This window comes from Lepus europaeus, chromosome 15, assembly GCF_033115175.1.
Source record: "Lepus europaeus isolate LE1 chromosome 15, mLepTim1.pri, whole genome shotgun sequence".
NCBI lineage: Eukaryota > Metazoa > Chordata > Mammalia > Lagomorpha > Leporidae > Lepus > Lepus europaeus.
In genome coordinates, this window is record NC_084841.1 from 93223559 (window position 1) to 93248042 (window position 24484).

Genomic DNA, 24484 nt, shown 5'->3' on the forward strand with positions numbered 1-24484 from the left:
CAAGTAGAGAGAATCTGGGGTTGGGAGAACAATGAAAATAAACAAGAGGAGCCTTAGGTTTTATTGCTGAGTGCGGTGCTGCCGTCTGAGGGAGGAGCTGTGACGTAGGCTCCACACGACTGGGTCATTGTGTCCCGGCTGCTCGTTCTCGGCTGGGGTCCTCTCCACACCGGGGCTGGTCCAGTGGGAGCTTTGCACCCCAACAGGTGCCTGTGTTGGGGGGACTGCGGCCAAGAGCAGGCATGGACGTTCGCTTTGCTCTCGGAATTGTTGTTTGGTGTGTTCAGTTACTTTTTGATTGATTTGGTTGCTGATCGCAAATTGAATTTCCTTTTCAATGTTTACGTTTTGGTTTTATAGGCTATGAATTCCAGACTATGGAGCCAGGGAGCTTGGAGCCCCTTAAGGTTTGTGGCTCAGTGGGAAGGAGGCAGTGAGCCATCGACGCAGTCACGGAGAGAGGAGCTTGTGCCCCAGGTCCCCATGGTCAGCAGCGTGTGGCTTTGCTGCCCAGGCACGGCTGCTGCCTGCTCAGGGTCTTGCTCCGCCTGGGCCTGACTTGTGGGCGCCTCAGTCAGGCACCGGCCGCCGCCACCCCTGAGCAGAGTCGGGGTGAGTCAGCGGGGCAGCGGCATGGCCGAGGGAGGCCGGCAACAGTCACCGTGCTTGTCTGAGTCACAGCTCGGCTGTGTTTGAGAAGAGGCGGCCCCAGGGCAAAGGGAGCCTGGCCATGGCGAGACCCCGGGAAGATCCTCTGAGCTCAGCGGTCTCACGGCCGTGCCACTCCAGTATGCCTGCCTTCATCTGTTCACTTGTTCGTTCATTCCTGCCCGTGTCGCTGCTCCCTGAGGCCGTCTGTGAGCTCAAGCAACAAGGGTGTGGTTGTGAGCAGCCCATGTCCCTGGAGGCCGGTCTGGGGCAGTGACGGCTCTGTCCACCCTGAGACGCCGGCTTCAGCTGTGCATCCTCTCTGGGCATTCAGATGGGATCCGTCGCCTTTTTTTTTTTTTTTTTTTTTTGGCAGGCAGAGTGGACAGTGAGAGAGAGACAGAGAGAAAGGTCTTCCTTTTGCCGTTGGTTCACCCTCCAATGGCCGCCGCGGTAGGCGCGCTGCGGCCGGCGCACCGCGCTGATCCGATGGCAGGAGCCAGGTGCTTCTCCTGGTCTCCCATGGGGTGCAGGGCCCAAGCACTTGGGCCATCCTCCACTGCACTCCCTGGCCACGCAGAGAGCTGGCCTGGAAGAGGGGCAACCGGGACAGGATCGGTGCCCCAACCGGGACTAGAACCCGGTGTGCCAGCGCCGCAAGGCAGAGGATTAGCCTAGTGAGCCACGGCGCCGGCCGGGATCCGTCGCCTTTAACTGCAGGTGCTACGCTCCTGGGAGGGAGGGGGGGTGTCACGTGGTGCCACATAGAGGTTGCATGTAGCTTTTCTCGACCTCTGTGATCTGTTCCCCCTGACAGCCCAGAGTGGCTGGGGACAGAGCTGCTTGCTGTGTGTAATGGTGGAAGACTGCGCTCCGTGCAGTCACAGACAGACACGAAGCCACGACTAACAGCACCACCACGCAGCACCGCTGTTGCTCGTTGAAGCCCCCCTGTCATCCTGCACTGCCACAGACGTGACAAGTCTAACCCTCCCCTCCCCATCCCTATGGGTACCCCTGCCCCTATCCTCAGCCCACACCTACCCCATCCCTATCCCTATCCCTACCCCATCCCTGCCCCCTCCCCATCCCTATGGGTACCCCTGCCCCTGTCCTCAGCCCACACCTACCCCATCCTTATCCCTATCCCTACCCCATCCCTGCCCCCTCCCCATCCCTGTGGGTACCCCTGCCCATGTCCTCAGCCCACTCCTACCCCATCCTTATCCCTATCCCTATCCCATCCCTGTCCCCTCCCCATCCCTATGGGTACCCCTGCCCCTGTCCTCAGCCCACTCCTACCCCATCCTTATCCCTATCCCTATCCCATCCCTGTCCCCTCCCCATCCCTATGGGTACCCCTGCCCCTGTCCTCAGCCTGTACCTACCCCATCCTTATCCCTATCCCTACCCCATCCCTGTCCCCCTCCCCATCCCTATGGGTACCCCTGCCCCTGTCCTCAGCCCACACCTACCCCATCCCTATCCCTATCCCTATCCCATCCCTGTCCCCTCCCCATCCCTATGGGTACCCCTGCCCCTATCCTCAGCCCACACCTACCCCATCCCTATCCCTATCCCTACCCCATCCCTGTCCCCTCCCCATCCCTATGGGTACCCCTGCCCCTGTCCTCAGCCCACACCTACCCCATCCCTATCCCTATCCCTACCCCATCCCTGCCCCCTCCCCATCCCTATGGGTACCCCTGCCCCTGTCCTCAGCCCACACCTACCCCATCCCTATCCCTATCCCATCCCTGCCCCCTCCCCATCCCTATGGGTACCCCTGCCCCTGTCCTCAGCCCACACCTACCCCATCCCTATCCCTATCCCTATCCCATCCCTGCCCCCTCCCCATCCCTATGGGTACCCCTGCCCCTGTCCTCAGCCTGTACCTACCCCATCCCTATCCCTACCCCATCCCTGTCCCCTCCCCATCCCTATGGGTACCCCTGCCCCTATCCTCAGCCCACACCTACCCCATCCCTATCCCTATCCCATCCCTGCCCCTCCCCATCCCTATGGGTACCCCTGCCCCTATCCTCAGCCCACACCTACCCCATCCTTATCCCTATCCCTACCCCATCCCTGTCCCCTCCCCATTCCTATGGGTACCCCTGCCCCTATCCTCAGCCCACACCTACCCCATCCCTATCCCTATCCCTACCCCATCCCTGCCCCCTCCCCATCCCTATGGGTACCCCTGCCCCCGTCCTCAGCCTGTACCTACCCCATCCCCATCCCTATCCCTATCCCTATCCCATCCCTGCCCCCTCCCCATCCCTATGGGTACCCCTGCCCCCGTCCTCAGCCTGTACCTACCCCATCCCTATCCCATCCCTGTCCCCTCCCCATCCCTATGGGTACCCCTGCCCCTATCCTCAGCCCACACCTACCCCATCCCTATCCCTATCCCTATCCCATCCCTGTCCCCTCCCCATCCCTATGGGTACCCCTGCCCCCGTCCTCAGCCCACACCTACCCCATCCCTATCCCTATCCCATCCCTGTCCCCTCCCCATCCCTATGGGTACCCCTGCCCCCGTCCTCAGCCCACACCTACCCCATCCCTATCCCTATCCTTAACCCATCTCTACCCCTATTCCTACCCTGTCCCTATCCTCAACCCTACCCCTACCCCATCCCTAGCCCTGGCCCTGGTCCCCCCCCCTCCCCTCCCCTCCCTCTACCCTTGTGAGGGACAAGGAAGGCTGCGTGTGTTCTGTGGCACCCCCTTGTAGGAATCCCCTCCAGAGAGGGGTGGTGAGCAAATAGCACCGGGAGGTGTCTGGCAGGCCCGGGGGTGGAGGGTGGACGTGGTGTTTCCACGTGGCACGTGTGAGGGTGGAGGGTGGACGTGGCATCCCCGTGGCAGGCCTGCAGGTGTGGAGGGTGGACGTGGCTTCCCTGTGGCAGGCCTGCTGGTGTGGGGGGTGGACATGGCGTCCCCATGGCCAGGGGTGGAGGGTGGACGTGGCATCCCTGCAGACAGGAGCAGAGAGTGGACGTGGCGTCCCTGTGCAGCAGGCCCGCAGGTGTGGAGGGTGGACCTGGCGTCCCCATGGCCAGAGGCGGAGGGTGGACGTGGCATCCCCGCATCAGGCCCGGTGGTTGGGGGTGGACGTGGCATCCCCGTGCACGGCAGGCCCAGGGGTGGAGGGTAGACCCGGCATCCCCGGTGCCGGCACACCGGGTTCTAGTCCCAATTGGGGCACCAGATTCTGTCCCAGTTGCCCCTCTTCCAGGCCAGCTCTCTGCTGTGGCCCGGGAGTGCAGTGGAGGATGGCCCAAGTGCTTGGGCCCTGCACCCCATGGGAGACCAGGAGAAGCACCTGGCTCCTGCCTTCGGATCAGCGCGGTGCGCCGGCCACGGCGGCCATTGGAGGGGTGAACCAATGGCAAAGGAGACCTTTCTCTCTGTCTCTCTCTCTCACTGTCCACTCTGCCTGTCAAAAATAAAAAAAGACCTGGTGTCCCCATGGCAGGCCCAGGGGCAGAGGCTGGACGTGGCATCCCCACGTCAGGCCCGGTGGTGGAGGGAGGACCTGGCGTCCCCGTGGCCGGGGGTGGAGGGTGGACGTGGTGTCCTCGCGTCAGGCCCGGTGGTGGGGGGTGGACCTGGAGTCCCCGTGGCTGGGGGAGGAGGGTGGATGTGGCATCCCCACGTCAGGCCCAGCAGTGGAGGGTGGACCTGGTGTCCCCACGTCAGGCCAGGCGGTGGAGGATGGACATGGCGTCTCTGCACACGGTAGGCCCACAAGTGTGGAGGGAGGACCTGGTGTCCCCGCGGCCGGCGGGTGGACGTGGCATCCCTACGTCAGGCCCGGCAGTGGGGGGTGGACATGGTGTCCCTGCGTGGCGGGCCCTTGCAGGTTTCTGTCCACTCGCCCTCCTGGGGCTGCCTCTGAACACCAGCGTGGCCTGAACTGCATTTGACCTGGTGCTTCGGATCCACGCCAGTAGGTGACTCATTATTTCAGATGTTTGGTTTGAAGCAGCCTGTAAGGAAAATAGAAGAGGCTGTTGTAAAAATACAGTCTGTCTCCAGGAAGGAGAATCCCGGAGCTGAGCAGGGGGCGGGGCTCTGCCTCCTGCCCTGCACTCCCGGTGAGAGCTTGGCTCCGGGCGGGAAGCCGCCTTGGTCCTGAGAGCTGGCTGGCCACCGGCCGGAGAGGGAAGCAGGCGGCGTGCGGGGGTGGGCCAGCCGGGTCCTCTCCCTGGGGCACTGCCGGCCGTTCCTTCTCCTTCTTTGGCCGTTGGGGGCCGTGCATTCTGCGTGTGATTTAGTGATTGTGGAATGTTTGGCCTTCCAGAATCAAACAAAGGCTGCGTGAGTCGTCAGTTTTGAAAATCATCTAACGTTTGCACCGTGCTGTAACGTAAAACGTTCTGCTGACTTGTGGGTTTGTCCGGTTTTTGTTTGTTTTCTTCCTGTGTCTTTAGTTCTTGCCACGCTAGGGGAACGCTCAGGAAGGGTTGCAGCGTGTGGGGACGGGCTGTGGCAATGGCCGCCGCCGTGGCCTTGCCGGGGCTGGCTGCCTTGTAGCCGTGACTGTGTCAGCGGCTCGGCCGAGAGCTCGCCCCGGCTGCAGAGCAGCTCCCTTCCTGCAGACGTGGTGGAAGTCCAGCACTCAGAGAGGCGAGTTCACGTGCCGAGGCCACGCAGCCGTCAGCGAGAGCGTGGACGTCCTGCCTCTGCCCCCACAAGCGAGGGGGGGCACCGTCTGGCGCTGCCCGGGCACGACACTGTCCCCGAGGAGCAGCACTGCGGTGACCTGAAACATGCCGCCTGCACACGCCGAGCCCACAGCACACGTGTTCAGGGCCTCCCTGCACCCTGCAGCCGTGTCCACCACCTGTCTCGGGGACTCCCACGCGGCAGAACTGAAGCCCTGTGCCCGGGGAAACAGCGACTCGGCCTCACAGCCTTCACGGGGCGCTGGTGCCTGGGGTTTGCACGGAGCTCGGTGAGCGGTCAGCTTGGTGTGGACAGAAGCAGAGGCCGAGGCAGCAGCGTGTGTGACGACCCCAGTGGCCCGTGTTAGGGGAGCCTTGGTGGCCACCCATGGCTGGGAGCAGCAGAGCACACTGGAGAGACCACCTGGTGGCTGCTCCCTCCCGGCCCCTCCTCGTCCGAGGCACTCACCCTGGCCTCTGGTCTCCCTGAACCCCGCCATCCCCACGTCCAGTGAGCTCCCTGTGTGGCCAGCGTCACCTGCTGGGAAGGAAAAGGCCCTGCTGGCTGGTTCGGGAGTGTGTGCTCCTGATGGCCATGTGTGGACGCTCGAGGGCTTGTGGGCGTGCCCATCACTGCCGCCTGCTTGGTGCCTGCTCTCATAGGGCCCTGCCCTCGCCTTGCAGAGCCTGGCTTTGCCAGAGCTGAGTATCCCCGAAGACGCACGAGGTCTGTGGCTGTGGGGAGCAGGTGCCTCGCAGAGGCCCCCGCCCCAGGTCGCTTGTCCTTGCCCAGGCCGTCACCGCGAGCTTCTCCCCAGACGTCAAAATGTGCGTCAGGCTTCGCGGCAGTGACTCATTAACCTGGTGAGGAAAACGTCCCAGCAAAGGTAAAGGAGCCGTCGACTGTGGCAAAGGCTGCGGAGGGAAAAACCCGAGGGCGCGGGCTCAGCTTCCTGCCCCGCCCGCACACTGTCGTGGTCACTCGGGGGTCAGCCCCACACCTGCGTTCCCCTCGGGAAGCCGACACGCACGGGTGTGTTCCCCCACACGCCAGTTTTACATCTGCCGGGGCGGCGTGAGAGGAGGCTTTGGAGTGGTAGGGGTTCCCTCCGCACCGCCAGGGAGCTCACCGAGTGGGTCAGTCCCTTGGCACTGAGAACACGCGGTGTGTGTCTGCTGGTGAACACTGGTTTTCTCGGAAAAGTCACAAATCGGGGGCTGCCTTGTGGTGCAGCGGATTAAGCTGCTCTCTGGGATGCTGGCATCCCACATGAGCGCCGGTTCAAGTCCCAGCCGCTCCAGTTCTGATCCAGCTCCCTACTAATGGCTTGGGAAGGCCGTAGAAGATGGCCCAAGTGCTTGATCCCTTGCACCCACGTGGGAGACCTGGAGGAAGCTCCTGGCTTTAGTCATTGTGGCTGTTTGAGGGGTGAAACGTGAACCAGCAGATGGAAGATCTGACTCTCCCTCTCTCTAACTCTGCTCTCCAGTAAGTAAATGAAGAAAACAGAGGAGCGTCACACACCGTGGGGTTTCCAGATCGGCCATCCCTCCGCAGAAGCGGAGTTAGTGAGCTGCGGCTCTGTGCTCACGGGAGCCACGGTCTGCGTTGTCTGTCGTATAAAAACCTCCCAGGCTCTGGCGCTCTGGTGACTGCGGGGCTGTGGGTCATTTTGGCAAGCCTGTTGGAGCGTAGCCGTGTGACTGCGTCCAGGTGTTGTGTGCTGAGTGCTTGCTGCAGTATGAATTTGTCCTGCGCCCCGGGGACGTCTCGTTCGCACACCTGGGAGTCGGTGCCAGGGCTGCTGCAGACAGCCCGCGTCCGGCTCGCTTACGTTTGGAGGTGCCGTCGTGTGCCTTGTTGGGGTTCTTAGCCTTCCCAGGAGAAGGACCAAGTTCTCAAGTGAAGAAAACATCAAATGGCCTAAAAAACTAAACACCTAGCCAGGCCTGGTAACCTGAGGTTTGGGTAGAGTGTACCTTGGAGTTCAGTTTGGCTTCTGTAATCAGGGAATGCCATTGTGGAAGTTTGTGTCTGTTTATGAGGGGTTTGTCCAGGATGGAGTAACTGATCCAGAGGTAGCTTTTCCAGAAGGCTCGCCTCTAAGGCCGCTCCTGCTGCTGCTACTACTGTCACTGTCTGGGTTTTCCTAGACCGGAAACCGGAAATCTGTGGTGAGGACCCAGCTCTGGGACACCTTTTGTGTGGAAGTTTGGCCAGGTGTGTCACGGTGTGGAAACATGCCAGGGGCTGGCGAGTTAAAGCTCATGGTATAAATACTATTGTAGTTGAGTATCTCTGTTTTTTGGGTTTTTTTAAAGTGATTTATTTATTGGAAAGGCAGAGTTACAGAGAGGTCTTTGACCCACTGGGTGACTACCCAAATGGCCCTGTTGGCCAAGCCTATGCCAGGCCAGGAGCCAAGGACGTCATGTGGGTCTCCCACATGGGTCCAGGGGCCCAAGCACTTGGGCCATCCTCCGCTGTTATCCCAGATGCCTTTTCAGGGAGCTGGAACAGAAGTGGAGCTGCTGGGACTTGAACCTGTGCTCCCATAGGACACTGGGGTCACAGGCGGCAGCTTAACCCGCTGCACCACAACCCAACCCGTTAGGAACCTCCGACTCCCGCAGACCAGGGAGACACTCTCTTCAAGGTGTGGTCCTGCACACACACAGATTGGGGCCGCTTAACTGCACAGTAGTTGTCAAACGAGCCAGGCTTCCGTGAAGCGGGTACTGTGGGTGGCCACTGTTTGTGGGTTGATTGATCCAGCTGTGTTGTGCCATGTTCTGGGCTGGCAACAGGCAGGGTCTGGGGCACACGTGGTGGGCCAGACATGGCCCCTCCTTGAGAAGCCAACCTCGCTCTGTTAGAGAGGTGAGTGGGAGCCAGCGTGGACGTCCACAGGGGCTGGGCACACAGCAGCGGGGTCTCTGCTGCCCTGTTCCCAGGAGGCAGTGGGAGCCAGTGTGGATGTGCTGCCGGTGGTGCAGCATGGACGTCCACAGGGTTTGGACACACAGCAGCAGGGTCTCTGCTGCCCTGTTCCCAGGAGGCAGTGGGAGCCAGTGTGGACGTGCTGCCGGTGGTGCAGCATGGACGTCCACAGGGGCTGGGCACACAGCAGCGGGGTCTCTGCTGCCCTGTTCCCAGGAGGCAGTGGGAGCCAGTGTGGACGTGCTGCCGGTGGTGCAGCATGGACGTCCACAGGGTTTGGACACACAGCAGCAGGGTCTCTGCTGCCCTGTTCCCAGAAGGCAGTGGGAGCCAGTGTGGACGTGCTGCCGGTGGTGCAGCATGGACGTCCACAGGGGCTGGGCACACAGCAGCGGGGTCTCTGCTGCCCTGTTCCCAGGAGGCAGTGGGAGCCAGTGTGGACGTGCTGCCAGTGGTGCAGCATGGACGTCCACAGGGTTTGGACACACAGCAGCAGGGTCTCTGCTGCCCTGTACCCAGAAGGCAGTGGGAGCCAGTGTGGACGTGCTGCCGGTGGTGCAGCATGGACGTCCACAGGGTTTGGACACACAGCAGCAGGGTCTCTGCTGCCCTGTACCCAGAAGGCAGTGGGAGCCAGTGTGGACGTGCTGCCAGTGGTGCAGCATGGACGTCCACAGGGGCTGGGCACACAGCAGCGGGGTCTCTGCTGCCCTGTTCCCAGGAGGCAGTGGAAGCCAGTGCGGACGTCCAGATGAGACCAGAGGACACAGTCAGAGCTGAGTTTCCACAGAGCTCGACCCCTGCAGGAGCACACCTGTGCACCATCAGCTGTGTCCCTCTGAGATGGGAGAGGCCCTGCCTGACGTTTGTGTTTGCAGAGTGAAAGACCACTGGCAAGTTCTCTACCACGGAGCCACGCGGGCAAGGTGTTCGTGTCCCTCAGGGTCACGGGCCACACTCTGGCCACTGAGAGTCAAAGGGCAGACCCGCCCCGAGGCGCACAGGGCACCAGGAGCTAGAGGTGGGGTGGGACCGACGCACCTGCCCCCGGAGCCAGGCTCACCGTCTCACGCCGCCACCTGCCACCTTCTGCCTCTACAGAGCCAGGGCCCTGTTTGTGAAGGTGGGCCGGGGAGGGCCCGACCAGAGGGAGAAGGGGAGGATGTGCCGGGCTACAGAGTGGAGGAGAAGCAGGCAGCTGGGGCCGCTGTCCTCCCCGGCTACTCAGCGCTCCCTGCAAGTTGCAGGCTCAGCACAATTTTCAAGAGGGCGGGAGATGAGAAACCCAGGAAGAGTGGAGCGAAAGCCCCGTGGGATCCTGTGGTGTCTGCTCTGGCGCTGGGATCCAGTTACAGATGCCTGTGATTACAGCCTTTGCAAACACGGGCGACTTCCACAGCTGGGGGAGAGCGCATGCGGAGTTGGATTCCCGGTGCTGCTGCCCCCGGTGGCCACGCGTGGGAGTCAGGCCCCGGCCCTCCCTCTGCCCAGGTGTGGGGTGCGGAGACAAAACCAGAGGTTGCAGAGGTCGGCATTCCGGGGTGGGCTTTCCCCATTTCTTCGGAGTGGTTGGCTGGCGGCGTGTGCCATGGTGTCATTAGCTCCGACTGGTAAGGAGGCTCCGTGGACTGTGCGAGGTGTGAGTCTGTGACTGGCTTGCCCTGGCTGTGCAGCGGGCACTCCACTGCTGACAACAGAGTTGTGGGTAAAGTCGCCCACCTGCGACGCCAGCATCCCATATGAGTGCTGGTCCGAGTCCTGGCTGTTCCACTTCTGATCCAGCTCCCTGCCAACAGGACTGGGGATGCAGTGCAAGATGGGCCTAGTGCTTGGGTCCCTGCACCCACGTGGGAGTCCCTGAGGAAGCTCCTGGCTCCGGTCTGGCCCAACCCTGGCCATTGTGGCCATTTGGGGAGCGAACCAGCAGATGGAAGACCTCCATCTGTCTGTCCCTCACACTCTAACTCTGCCTTGCAAGTAAATAAGTAAATAAACCCTGTTCTGATGGTGTTCAGCTGCCTGTTTGAGGGACACAGCTGGTATGGCCAAGACTCCAGATGATTCTAAGGCCTGCGTTTCGTTGTGAGCAGTGAAAGGCGAGGTGGACAGGCTTGGAGTGCTTGTGGTCTAACGGCTGTTTGTGACTGCGGCAGTGGCTGCCGGTTCTCCCATCTCAGAGAAATAAGCTGACTGAGCAAAAATGCAGCCAGCGGGTGTTGGGGTGCAGAGGGTGGAGGTGCCGCGGGCATGCCTGCAGCCGGACTGGGCCCAGTTCTCTCTCTGTGGTGCAGCTGCCCGCTACCGCCCCTGGGAGGCACGTGGTGGTGGCGCAGGCGCTCAGGGGTCCCTGCAGCCGGACTGGGTCCAGTTCTCTGCCTGCGGTGCAGCTGCCCGCTAACGCCCCTGGGAGGCACGTGGTGGTGGCGCAGGCGCTCAGGGGTCCCTGCAGCCGGACTGGGCCCAGTTCTCTGTCTGTGGTGCAGCTGCCCGCTAACTCCCCTGGGAGGCAGGCACGTGGTGGTGGCGCAGGCGCTCAGGGGTCCCTGCAGCCGGACTGGGCCCAGTTCTCTGCCTGTGGTGCAGCTGCCTGCTAACACTCCTGGGAGGCACGTGGTGGTGGCGCAGGTGCTCAGGGGTCCCTGCAGCCGGACTGGGCCCAGTTCTCTCTCTGTGGTGCAGCTGCCCGCTAACGCCCCTGGGAGGCACGTGGTGGTGGCGCAGGTGCTCAGGGGTCCCTGCAGCCGGACTGGGTCCAGTTCTCTGTCTGTGGTGCAGCTGCCTGCTAACGCCCCTGGGAGGCAGGCACGTGGTGGTGGCGCAGACGCTCAGGGGTCCCTGCAGCCGGACTGGGTCCAGTTCTCTGTCTGTGGTGCAGCTGCCTGCTAACGCCCCTGGGAGGCAGGCACGTGGTGGTGGCGCAGGCGCTCAGGGGTCCCTGCAGCCGGACTGGGTCCAGTTCTCTGTCTGTGGTGCAGTTGCCCGCTAACGCCCCTGGGAGGCAGGCACGTGGTGGTGGTGCAGGCGCTCGGGGGTCCCTGCAGCCGGACTGGGCCCAGTTCTCTGTCTGTGGTGCAGCTGCCCGCTAACTCCCCTGGGAGGCACGTGGTGGTGGCGCAGGCGCTCAGGGGTCCCTGCAGCCGGACTGGGTCCAGTTCTCTGTCTGTGGTGCAGTTGCCCGCTAACGCCCCTGGGAGGCAGGCACGTGGTGGTGGTGCAGGCGCTCGGGGGTCCCTGCAGCCGGACTGGGCCCAGTTCTCTGTCTGTGGTGCAGCTGCCTGCTAACGCCCCTGGGAGGCAGGCACGTGGTGGTGGCCCAGGCGCTCAGGGGTCCCTGCAGCCGGACTGGGCCCAGTTCTCTGTCTGTGGTGCAGTTGCCCGCTAACGCCCCTGGGAGGCAGGCACGTGGTGGTGGTGCAGGCGCTCGGGGGTCCCTGCAGCCGGACTGGGCCCAGTTCTCTGTCTGTGGTGCAGCTGCCCGCTAACTCCCCTGGGAGGCACGTGGTGTTGGCGCAGGCGCTCAGGGGTCCCTGCAGCCGGACTGGGTCCAGTTCTCTGTCTGTGGTGCAGCTGCCTGCTAACGCCCCTGGGAGGCAGGCACGTGGTGGTGGCGCAGGCGCTCAGGGGTCCCTGCAGCCGGACTGGGTCCAGTTCTCTGTCTGCGGTGCAGCTGCCTGCTAACGCCCCTGGGAGGCAGGCACGTGGTGGTGGCGCAGGCGCTCGGGGGTCCCTGCAGCCGGACTGGGCCCAGTTCTCTGTCTGTGGTGCAGCTGCCTGCTAACGCCCCTGGGAGGCACGTGGTGGTGGCGCAGGCGCTCAGGGGTCCCTGCAGCCGGACTGGGTCCAGTTCTCTGCCTGCAGTACAGCTGCCTGCTAACGCCCCTGGGAGGCACGTGGTGGTGGCACAGGCGCTCAGGGGTCCCTGCAGCCGGACTGGGCCCAGTTCTCTGTCTGTGGTGCAGCTGCCCGCTAACGCCCCTGGGAGGCAGGCACATGGTGGTGGTGCAGGCGCTCAGGGGTCCCTGCAGCCGGACTGGGCCCAGTTCTCTGTCTGTGGTACAGCTGCCTGCTAACGCCCCTGGGAGGCACGTGGTGATGGCGCAGGCGCTCAGGGTCCTGCCTCCCGGGAGACTGCCATGGGGTGCTGTGCTCCTGGCTTCAGCCGGGCCAAGCCGTGGCTGCTGCGGGCATCTGGGGAGTGAACCAGTGGACGGGACTTCTCTCTGTTCGTTCTCTCTCCCTCTCTCTCTCTCTCTCTCTGGCTTTCAAATAGATGAAAACAAATAAATAATTAAACTTTTTTTTTAGTCCACTGAGCGTCTCTTAGGCAGCAGAGAACATTAGAAAGAGCACTCCAGGGTGGGCCTTTTGCCGTGCGTTAAAATGCTGCTTGGACACCCATGGCCCACATTACTGGAGTGCGTGGGTTTGTTCCTGGCTCTGCCTCCTGATTCCAGCGTCCTGGGAGGCGGTGCCAATGGCTCACATAACATCGCAGACCCGGATTGCGACCCCGGCTCCTGGCGCTGGTCCCTGACTTGTGGGTATTTGGGAACCAAATGTTTGTCTGTTCATCTGTTGTCTTTCTCCCTGCCTCTCAGATAAGTACCTCTGTCTTTAAAAGGCTCTTCGGAGTCTTGGTTCCTGTGAGGAGAGTAACCTGCTTCTGGCCGTGTTGCAGTGAGAACACAGCTTAGGGTGATCAGCTGGGGCTCTGTGTGCAGCAGTGGGACAGGAGGTGGCACCGGACGCTCTCCCCTCAGGTCTAGAAGCTTCCGCCTTTGTTAATGGGGTCCCTGCTACCCCGGACAGAGAGGTGGCAGTGCCCACCAGCCTTGGTGGAGGGGCCGTGGGGGCTGCGTCAGCCACGTGAGGGCCGGTGCCCCTCACACACCTGCTGCCTGCCAGCGCTGAGGTTTGTGGCCACCAAAACAAGGCAGAGGAGGCGTCCGTGGCTCCCCAGCTGACCCGGCTCGGCCTGGGTTCCAGTCCCTGCACTGACAAGACAAGGAGGTGGCTCTGCAGACCGCATGGAAGCCGAGGAGGTACCATGGTGGCCAGCACCGCTGAGTTGCCTTCCCGTTGTGGCCACAGCTCCACAAACCCTACAGGGCAGCGTGGATGGCGGGAATGCCTGGTAACGGACAAGGACGACACCCACCAAGATCTGAGTGACCTGGGAGCACCTGCGGGGCTGGGAGACCTGGAAGAAGCCTGTGGTTCTTAGCTTCAGTCTGACCCAGCCCTGGCCATTGTGGCCATCTTGGGAGTGAACTGGCAGATGAAAGACCTCTCTCTCTCTTTCTGTGTGTGTGTGTGTGTGTCTCTCTCTCTCTGTATTTCTGACTTTGAAATAAGGAAATCTGTATTAAAAAAAAAAAAAAAAAAAAAGAACCCTCAGCCATGGATATGCACTTAGTGGCACCTGGAGTGAGAACAAAGTAGTGGGTGGCATAGAAACAGAGTGGTGCCCGATTGTCAGCTCCTGGCCCTGTTTGTGCAGGGCGGGCAGGGGTGGAGAAGTCGCCAGTCTGGACAGGGGAGCCAGGTGGAGACAGTGTCCATCTGTCCGTCCGCCCTTGCTGTTGCCGCCATGCCTGCGAGATCCTCGCTTGCTGCCGTCCTCGTGTGGCCTTCCGATTGACAGGGACGAGGCCGCACCTTGCTGTGCTCCCGGCTGAAGTCCTGGGCGAGATGCACCCAGTGCCAGGTGGGAGGGGCTGAGAGGCATTCTCAAGAGCGTTCTCGGGCCTTCTGCCAGCCAGGCAGCCGGGCGGCCACTCGGCGCTCCCGTGGGGACGCCTCTGCCTCACTTGCTGTTGCAGCCCTGGCTCTGGCTGGTTGTGCCTGTCGCCCGCACAGTAGGGAAGTGGCCACACGGCAACAAGTGACAAAGTCCCAGGATCTGGGCCCCTTTCTGGGGCACCTGAAATACTTGTTGCTTCAGCTGAGTGCAGTTTTCTCTGGTTGTGGATCCAGGTTCTAAAAGGCAGAGGTGAAAAAGGCCCTCTTGTCTCGGGTTCAAGTGGCCCTCCCTGGTGGAAGTGGCACCGTCTTCCCGGGTGTGCGGGACCCACGGCTCTGGCACACAGGCGCTCCCTGGTGGAAGTGGCACCGTCTTCCCGGGTGTGCTGGACCCACGGCTCTGGCACACAGGGCGCTCCCTGGTGGAAGTGGCACCGTCTTCCCGGGTGTGCTGGACCCACGGCTCTGGCACACAGGCGCTCCCTGGTGGAAGTGGCACCGTCTTCCCGGGTGTGCTGGACCCACAGCTCTGGCACACAGCACGCTCCCTGGTGGAAGTGGCACCGTCTTCCCACGTCTGCCGGACCCACGGCTCTGGCAGGCAGGGTGCTCCCTGCTTTGTAGAGGGAGGCGCAGCCGGGGTCTGAGCCCTCAGCGTGCTCACCAGGAGCAGGCGTGGTGCTGGAGCCTGGACTGCACATGGAGTGGACTCAGCGGCCTTGTGCCTGAGGGGTCCTGGAAGACATTTCCCAGAGAACACTGGCACCGAAGTGGAGCCTTCGATGGCAGCCCGAACTCATGGTCAAGGAAGGGGCCGAGCCCCAAGCACACGCCCTCTGACATACACAAGGCCTGGCTCTGTGTGTGTGCGTGCACATGGGCAGGTCTGTTGTACACACGTGCACGTATGTGTTACATGTGTGTGCACTGTACACATGTACTTGCATTGTATGTGCACGCACACATGTGTGTTATGTGTATGCCCACATGTGTGCATACATGTGTGTGCGTGCGTGTGTGGTAACCAGGCTCCTCCCAAATGGACAGATGAGACTGGGAAATGCAGTTGCCACAGCCACCACACAGAGGCCGCCCTCTGTGAGAAAGGAGATAATGAACTTAGCCCTGACGCGAGGTGCCCATTCCCAGCCCCCAGTGCCGCCCAGCAGACAGCCTGGGCCCAGGCCACTCTGCAGTCTCTCGCGGGCAGAACACAGCTCCTCTCCCTCCTCCCCCTCCCTCCCCTCCTCCTGCTCCCCCTCCCCTTCCTCGCTGTCTTTGGAAACTCTTGTTCTTCTGTGCGTGGCAGCTTGCTTTGGTCCAAGAGAAAGTGCTCTGGCCTCTCGCACTCTGCCTGGGCCTCCGGGCAGGTGAGGCGCCACCGCTGTGCCACCCCTCTGCGGCTCCGCCCAGCCCCTGAGAATCTTCCGGAGCTCTGGGTCTGTCATGTGCCAGCTGAGGTCCGGCCAGCGTGTGGGCTCAGCTTGCTTTCCCAGCGGGCGTGACCAGGAGAGAGAGAGAGGAGAGCTCGCAGAATTAGAACCCGAGTTTTCATCAGGATCACGTGCGGGGTCAGGTAAACGTCTCCTCCCGGTGTCACGGGCAGACTCCCCGGAAGGCTCGTCTCCCGGAGTGTAGCTGGGTGCAAGCTCGCCTTTTGAAAACTCAGAAAAATGAGTCTGACTGCTCAGGGGGACACACGAGGAAGCAAAAGGACACCCAAAACCCAGTGCTGTTTTCCTCATCTGGAAAGCGTCAGGCCTGGAAAAGATTGTCCCAGTGGCCAGGAAATACTTTGATTTCCTTTGCTTCCAGGGGCCGGGGGCCGCTGGTTGACCTCGTGGGCATGGGCAGCGGAGGCCGGCGCTGGCGGCATGGCTGGGGACCGCGCCTGCGCGCAGTGCCGTGTCGCTGCTGCTCGCTCTGGCGTAGCTCCGGTTGCCAGTTTCAGGGCTCATACGTTGCCTTCTGTAGGAGTTGAGCTCTGGGGTAACTTAGCAAAGGGGAGAGGAGCAGACCGTGGGGGAAATTAGACCACGGTCAGGCTGCAGGGGTGGCGCGGGGGCCTTTGGCCAGCGGAGCATGAAAATTAGGTCACCCAGCCAGGGCTCAGACCGGCCCACGTGGCCGCTCAGCTGCGGGCCAGCGGGTGTGGACGTCCCCGTGTCGGGAAAAACAGCCTTTGTTGTGGATGTGCTGAGTCCCCCGGCCCAGAAATGGCCCTGTCTCGTTTGCACCCCAGGATGGTGGCAGCTGTGGAACTCGAGGTGCGCGTGGGTGGGGAAGTGAGAGGCTGTCCTGTGGGAGTCGGCGTTGGATGCTTTCCCAGGGCGGCCGGGAGCCCTGCCCACACAGGCTAACTGGATCCCCCAAGAACTGCTTGGCCCGCGGGCACTTGCTGTAAAGAGCTGCCCCTGCCCGGGATCCAGCGCCGCGGGCTTTGATGGCCAGCAGATGCGAGGAGGGCGGGAGACCCCGGTGGTCGGATGCTGTTACAGTAAAACGTTAAGGAGTTCGAGGCCAGAGTTTTAAATCATCTGGCTGCTTAGGAGCCTCAGATGACAAAAACGGAGAAGTTGAAGAAAAGACTCTTTGTGGAACGCCAGACCGCGGCCGCGGAGCTTGTGGTGACTGGGGAGTGGGTTCCGGGGTCCACCTCCTGCCTCTGCAGCCTGCTCCCAGTTCCGACACCCACTGCTCAGGAGCAGAGCTGCCCGCCTGCTGACCCGGGGCCGCAGCTGGGCTCTGAGCGCCTGCGGGCCGCCATGGGGGCCGTGCAGGCTGCTCGGGTGCTCCCAGACGGGACAGCGAGGTAAAACTCTAATTCCTTCCCTCTGTGAATCGTGGGAGGTTCATCTGAGCTGGGGTGTCATTGGCCTGCGCGTGCCCACTGCTGTGCCCACTGCTGTGCCGGCCAGGACCTTCCCAGGGACCTGGAAACACACGCGTGCCACTTCCGCTCCTCTCGTGGCACTGGTGCCACGGCAGTGAACTCCACGCTGTGTGTCTGGCATCAGTGCTGTTTGCTTGCCTCGTTCCGCGTTAGCTCTCAGTTGGTTTCGGTTCCTCCTCTCAGCTTCCCTTTTGTCTGGAGTTGGTTCTGCCGTGTGTGGTTTGCCAGCATCTGCTGACTTGCGGTGGCTCCTTCCTTTCCGATGAAATCTTGGGTCAAGCCCTAATCTTTTTTTTTTCTTAAAGATTTATTTTATTGGGGCCATCACCATGGCTCACTTGGCTAATCTTCCGCCTGCGGTGCCGGCACCCCAGGTTCTAGTACCGGTTGCTCCTCTTCCAGTTGAGCTCTCTGCTGTGGCCTGGGAAGGCAGTGGAGGATGGCCCAAGCGTTTGGGCCCTTGCACCCTAATGGGAGACCAGGAGGAAGCACCTGGCTCCTGGCTTTGGATCGGCGTAGCTCCAGCCATGGCGGCCATTTCGGGGGTGAACCAATGGAAGGAAGACCTTTCTCTCATCTTTCTCACTATCGAACTCTATCTGTCAAATAAATAAAAAATAAAAATAATAATATTTTATTATTTATTTTATTATTTAATAATTATTTTATTTATTTGAAAGTTACAGAGAGGGGTAGAGACAGAGAGGGCTTCATCCACTGATTGACTCCCCAGATGGCTGCAACGGCCGGCCAGAGCTGTGCTGATCTGAAGCCTGGAGCTTCCTCCTGGTCTCCCATGCGGGTGCAGGGCCCAAGCACTTGGGCCATCCTCCACTGCCTTCCCGGGCCATAGCAGAGAGCTGGCCTGGAAGAGGAGCAACCGGGACTAGAACTGGCACCCATATGGGATGCTGGCACTTCAGGCCAGGGCTTTAACCCACTGCGCCCCAGCGCTGGCCGCATCAAGCCCTGATCTGTCAATCAGAGAAGCATGGCCGCCCTGGTGCCTGAGGTGTGTGCGGTGCCCTGGTCGGCATGGGAGCCATGGAGGCAGCAGGGGGTGCCTGAGGTGCACGCGGTGCCCAGGCCCACGTGGAAGCAGCCACAGGAGGAACCTGAGGCAAAGGCGCCCGGTCCATGTGGGAGGCGGCCCGGAGCAGCCTCCAGCTCTGCCTTCCTGCGCTTTATGGCTCCGGTTCCATGAGGCGGCTGCAGCCTCTCCAGGGTCCTCCCAGCCCACAGCTGCCCCGGGACTCTCACATGGAGCACAGGGCCAGGCGTTCCAGCTCCAGTGGCCTTGACACTTGGGACAAAACCGTGTTTTCCAAAGATCCGAGCCAGGTGGTTCTGAGGCTGTCGCCAGCGACTGGAGTGAGGTTTGCCGGCCAGCGGCTGGCTGTGAACAGGTCAGTTTTTCCGTCACTTGATCATTGCTGTGGATGGGAGATGTGGCTGGTTGGCGTGTGGGCGTGGAGAGTGGACAGGGTCTCCGTGAGTCCAGAGTGTGCTGTTAGCCCTAGCCAGCTCCTCTCCTGTGTGTGGCAGGGCCAGCTGCGGGCTGCGTAGAGGCTTGGGAGGCTTTTCCCGCTGCGCGTCTCCTCCTGGGAGCAACTGGGTCCCTGCCCATGCTGTCTGCAGCTGCACGCACAGCAGGCTTGGTGCTGTGGTGGGCGCCCCCGGCCTGAAGGCAGAGAGCTTCCTGCTCCGAATTAGAACGGAGATGATTGGAAAAACGCGTCCCAGTTCTTGGCACAGTCGCCCTCTGCTGCTCTTTGGGAACTGGGAGAGGGGCTGGCATTAAACGAGAAATTTTGTTTCTGCTGTAGCTTCCTTGTTCTCTGAGTTGCTCTGGTTTCTTGATGTAGTTAAATTCCATTTTGTAATTAACACTGGAAACACTGGATTTCCATCTGTAGAAGCCCAGCATGCAGGAACTGTGTACAGGTTGTTAGGATACCAGTCCTGTGGTCCAAGGCAGACGGCTCCCTTAGTCTCTGTGTGCGTGCAGATTTTCAGTGTTGGACACAGTGTCTCCTGCTTTCCAGGGCTCAGCAGAACTGGGCCTTCACAAGGCCAGGCTTGAGGTGCAGTGGCCGAAGCTGCTGCGTGCTGCGCCAGCATGCCGTATTGGAGCACCGGTACCAGTCCCGGCTGCTCCACTTCCGATCCAGCCCCTGCTGATGCACCTGGGAAGGCAGCAGAGGGTGGCCCACGTGCCTGGGTCCCTGTACCCTGTGGGAGACCTGGATGGAGTTCCAGACTCCTGGCGTCGCGGTGGCCTAGCCATCTGGGGAGTGAACCAGCGGATGGACGGTCTCACTGTGTCACTCTGTCCATCAGTCTGCCTTCCAGATCAATAAAATCTTTTAAGATATATTTTTCTATTATACATAATTAAAATATTCTGAAAGTTGTACACCCCTTAATCTCATAATAACGACCCCTTCTGCATGGTAATTGTCAATACAGTGTCCTAGACATAAAATCAAATCCAAGTATGGACACAAATTGGAATTTTAAAAGCGGTGATTTTTATTCCTGTAGATTGATTTGTTCTAGGGCAGGTGGCTCCCAAAGTGTTTTTTAGAAAATTTCAAATTCCGTTTTATTGAAATATGCAGACAGACATCTTGCATTTGCAGGTTCATTCCCCTGACATCTACAACAGGCAGGCTGGGCCAGGAGCTGGGAAGTCATCAGTCTCCGTGTGGGTGGTGGGGCTGCAGGACTTGAGCCCTGAGCGCCACACGCAGGGCACTGCAGCAGGGAGCTAGAACTGAAGCCCAGCCCTCCGACGTCCGGTGTGGCGTCCTGAGCAGCACGGTGGCCCCTGCCCAAACGCCCTCCCCATAGAGCTGACAGCGCCCTTCCCGGTTGTAGCTGAAATCCTAGTAAGAGCCGAGACTAGCTACCAGGGGCTGGGAAGAGGCCTCTCCCACGGAGACCCTCTGGGGACACTCAGTGCAGAGGTGCTGAGCCTGGCTCTCCTCTGCGACTTCCTCTTCTGACGGTGCCGTCCGCGGGGCCATCTGCTCCCCTCGTTGCCCTGGCTGGTTACTTTTACTTTAGCTGTGCTTAGCTGCAAACTGGCAAGGCTGCCCACCTGGGCCTGCCTCTCCTCTCCTCCCCCCCTCCCCCTTCCCCCCCTTCCTCTCCCTCTCTCCTCTCTTTCCCTCTCCCTCCCTCTCTCCCTCCCCCTCTCCCTCCCTCTCTCCCTCGCTTCCTCCCTCCCCCTTCCTCTCCCTCCCTCCCCTCTCTTCCCTCCCCCCTCCCCCCTCTCTCCCTTCATCCCTCCCTCCCTCCCTCCCTCCCTCCATTGATCCTCACATTGAGCTCACCCTAAGCCCAGCTCAGAGGGCGCCCTTCCCACTTGCGTTGGGTCTGAGCAGGGAACAGCCCTCCTGGTGGATTGGTGCCTAGCTGGGGCTCCCAGGCCGGTGTTTGCGTTCTGGGCCCTGCAGGAAGGAGTTCTTGCCTCCTAGCCCATCTGGGAGGCTGAGACTCTGCTTGTTCTCCTACCCCCTGGAAGGTAAGAAGTCAGCCTCATCTCATGATGTCAGTGACGCTGGACTGGAGAGCTTGGTGTGGTGCACACAGGCTGTGCCCACGGGCTCTGCACCTGCCACTCCACCTGGGCTCCGTCAGCCGCGAGAGGCGCATGTGCATCCAGTAGGCACTGGTTGAGCACGCGCTGTGTAGAGTTACTCAGCTAAGCCTGGGGAGGGAGACGGGGGTGCAGCGCGGGTGTGGGAGTGGAGGCTGTCGCCTGTTTTCACGCCTTAGTCACTTGACCTGCTTTCTGGGTGGTCTCTCCCCATGGCGGCTTCACCCATGTCCCGTGTACTGATTGTTTCCCGACGTGCTTGCCTGCTCTGAGCTCCTTCCCTCGTTCCTGCCCACTGGCCTTCCAGGCAGGTGCTCCCCACCCATACTCTGTCTTTTCTTTTAAAGATTTATTTACTTACTTGAAATGTAGAGTTACAGAACAAGAGAGAGGGGTCCTCCATCCACTGGCTCACTTCCCAAATGGCTGCAAGAGCTGGAGCTGAGCCACGACAGAGCCAGGAGCCAGGAGCTCCACTCGGGTCTCCCACGTGGGTATCAGAAGCCTAAGTGCTTGCACCATCTTGTGCTGCTTTACCAGGCCATTAGTAAGGAGCTGAGTCAGAAGTGGAGCAGCCGGGACTTGAACCAGTGCACACACGGGATACCGGTGACACAGCTGGAGGCTTAACCTGCTGCGCCATGGTGCCGGCCCTCACCTGATCTTGTGTTAGCCCCTGGGCTCCTGTTTTGATCCAGGCCCTTTCATCCACCCACACCTGTGTTGTCACCTGATGTCTACTGAGACCTCTCAGACACAGGTCCAGGTCACAGGGCCCCTGTGGCCAAGGCCAGAGACAGGGGGCCTCCTGGCAGAGCACGTGTGCAAAGGGTCCTGTCTGTCAGTGTCGCCCCTCTGTGTCTGTCTGTGGGCCGTGTGCACGTGGGGCAGGCAGCTGTCCGTCTCGGTGTCGCCCCCTCTGTGTCTCATCTGTCTGTGGGGCGGGCAGCTGTCCGTCTCGGTGTCGCCCCCTCTGTGTCTCATCTGTCTGTGGGGCGGGCAGCTGTCTGTCTCGGTGTCGCCCCCTCTGTGTCTCGTCTGTCTGTGGGGTGGGCAGCTGTCCGTCTTGGTGTCGCCCTCTGTGTCTCTGTGGGCCGTGTGCACATGGGGGCGGGCAGCTGTCTGTCTCGGTGTCGCCCCCTCTGTGTCTCGTCTGTCTGTGGGGTGGGCAGCTGTCTGTCAGTGTTGTCCCCTGTATCTCGTCTGTCTGTGGGCCGTGTGCACATGGGGAGGGCAGCTGTCCATCTTGGTGTCGCTCCCTCTGTGTCTCATCTATGGGCCGTGTGCACGTGGGGTGGGCAGCTGTCCGTCTCGTCTGTCTGTGAGCCATGTGCACATAGGGGCGGGCAGCTGGTGGCTGGAGAGGTCAGCACAGGTTTGCTTGAGCACAGGGGTGAGCCACAGGAGTGCCCATGAGTGGGTGTGGGAGTGCTGATCCCAGCCCACTCGCTGCATGTTGGCCCTGCTGTGGGGTGGCCTGTGTGGTTCACACGGGGTCCAGGCCGGAGAGGTGTGGAGAGGGCTCCGGGGACAGCGGCTCCTGAGTTAGGTCCTGAGCTGCGTTGCTCCCTGGGGAGATGAGAAGGCCACGTGGAGGCGTCAGAAAGTTTGTGGAAAATGCAATTAGAAGTATGAGTTCATTTCAGTGCAAAATTTATTTTTTGGTCCAAATACGTGGAAAAGGTGCATTATCAAAAACTGCACCACAATAAGCTCGTATTTTTTTCACGGTTTTCCATGGATTGTTTGAAGCCCTGCACATAGGGACAGATGCCCTGGGGCCTCAGAGCCATGGTTGGGGGACACAGCATCAAGTTTGGGGTCCACATGGGCCACATGAGAACAGCACCTAGGACCCCTGAGCCAGAGCAGCTATGCCCTAGGACCCTCCACTGGGCCGGCTGTGAGGCCATACTGTGGACAAGGGGGAGGGATGGGGTCCTCCAAGCACCTGCATTGCCACCCCTCCCTCTCCCCTGACGGTGAGCGGTGGGTGGTGGGCAGGGTCACATGGAGGCTGCTGTCCCAGAGCTGTGACCAGAGCTGCGTGAGGGATGTGTGAGCACCCCTGGGCCAGCGAGAAGGGGCCTGAGCTCTGAGGGGGGAGCCTTTGCCTCTGGCCAGGGCGGGGGGGGAGGGGCCTGCTCTTGAGGGAGGAGCAGAGAGGAGGAGGCCATGGCGTGCTTTTCCTCAGTGCAGGGCCGAGGCCACCACGGTCCCTGTGGTCTGGGTGTGGTTGGGAACGGGGCAGCTGTGCCATGGGGACTCTCAGGGATGGCCCACAGTGCCTGCATGTGCAGTGCCGGCACTGGGTGCTAGGAGCCCCCCCTTCTGTCCTGTGCCCCAGTTTTATTTGGAAGGCTCTAAAAGCAGAAGTCAGACTGTCCCCGTGCTCACGGCCTGTGTGGGCCTCAGTCTGGTGGGCACGGCTGTCCCAGGAGGGCCCCTCGGGGCGGCGGCTGTGCCCACATGCACCTGGTACACCTGGTCTCCTCCCAGGGTTCCTCGGCCCGGGGCCTTCCGGACCATTCCTGAGTGGGTGAGTTACTGTGTCTGGCTAAGCAAGATGTGGGCTGGCGTGAGCTTGGTGAGAATGCTTCATTAGCGATCCCGGCATCCCTTGCTGCCCTGCAGGGTCCCCCGTGGAAGGGGTAAAGGCTTGGCCTCTCTGGGCTATGGCGGTCAGCGTCGGGGGAGCTCAGCCAGACGCCCTCCTTGCTGGCTCCCAGGCGGCCCTGGCCAGGGCAGGCAGTGCAAGCCCAGAGTTCCGATGGTACAGGCTCCCCTGGAGGTGCACACGGGCCCCAGGCAGGCAGCAGTGCCCACTGCCCACTGCGGTGGGAATGGCGGCTGCCAACAGGCGTGTGGGAGGCCGGGCGGGGAGGCAGAGCTCACCTGGACAGGATGTTTGCTGGGAGTGGCCGATTGGCATCCCTGGTGCCTGCAGGGAGGAGGCGGGAGAGTAACACATGTGAGTGCTTTTCTGTGTAGGTGACATGGTGAAGAAGGTACGTACTTCCATTTCGTTTAGTTTCATTTTGTTTGGAAGGCAGAGAGACAAGCAGAGAGGCCTTCCATCTGCTGGTTCACTGCCCAAATGCCCACACCAGGCAGGGCTGGGCTAGGCCAAACCAGGAGCTGGGAACTCCATCCTGGTCTCCCATGTGCGTGGCAGGGACCCATGCACTTGGTCATCGTCCGCTGCCTCCCAGGGCTGTGTCACCCAGGAGCTGGGTTGCAGCCGGAGCTGTGGTGCAGGATGGTGACATCCTAGGCGGTCACCAAGCACCTGCCCTGCAGGTCACGGCTTCAGATGGAGCAGCTGAGACTGTGACCGTGGACGCAGAAGCCGACACCAGGGTCCTCCCCTCTGTGTCCAGGCGTCCCCCTTGGGGAGCCCTTCAGTGGGCTTCACCTGTGGGAGGGGAGGCTCGTGGGTGGAGACCCATGGGGGCCGTGGAGTGGCTGGCCAGGCTCATTTGTCACGGGTGCCGTGCTGTGGCCGGAGCGTGTCTGGCAGGGCCCTCTGCTGAAATCTTTTTAACAAGGGTGTGCTGGTGGTGTCTGGTTGAATCTAGTCTGTTTTGCAGAAACACTGGCCTGTGTTTATTAAAGTCGATGCCCAGGTTCGGAGTGCGGACGGCTAAGAAGTTTCCACCGGGGCCAGGGCCTGCAGTCCACGCCCACGCTGCTCGCCGCGGCCACCGGTGCGCCTGCGCCTGTCATGTCCGGCCCCTTGGCCGGCCTGCTCTTGGGCTGCGGCTGGGATGTGCTGAGGTTCCGTGTAGCGGGTGCTCAGCGGTGCTTACAGTGCTTTCTGTGGTAGGAAACAGTCACGCGCCTCTCCTCAAGGTTTAAAAACAGCGAGGAGACTGGGTGCTGTTTGACTGGAGGAGGTTTCTCAGAGAGCTCTGTGGTCATGCACGTTCATGCCTTTGTGAGCCTGCTCCAGGAGATCCACGTGGGCCCCCTGCACCGGG

At 61.3% G+C, this 24484-nt stretch overlaps 1 protein-coding gene across 4 annotated transcripts in view; it reads left to right on the forward strand.

Moving 5' to 3' along the window:
* LHFPL2 (LHFPL tetraspan subfamily member 2) overlaps positions 1-24484 on the forward strand; it is a 115705-nt gene that overhangs the window by 42746 nt on the left and 48475 nt on the right. The window contains exon 1 of one of the 4 annotated variants that reach the window (XM_062212529.1): positions 4838-6211. The exons of the other annotated variants lie outside the window; for them this stretch is intronic. The gene's annotated coding sequence lies outside the window, so the exon portion shown is untranslated. Of the gene's footprint in view, positions 1-4837; positions 6212-24484 lie in introns of those variants that run through there. 4 annotated transcript variants of the gene reach the window in all.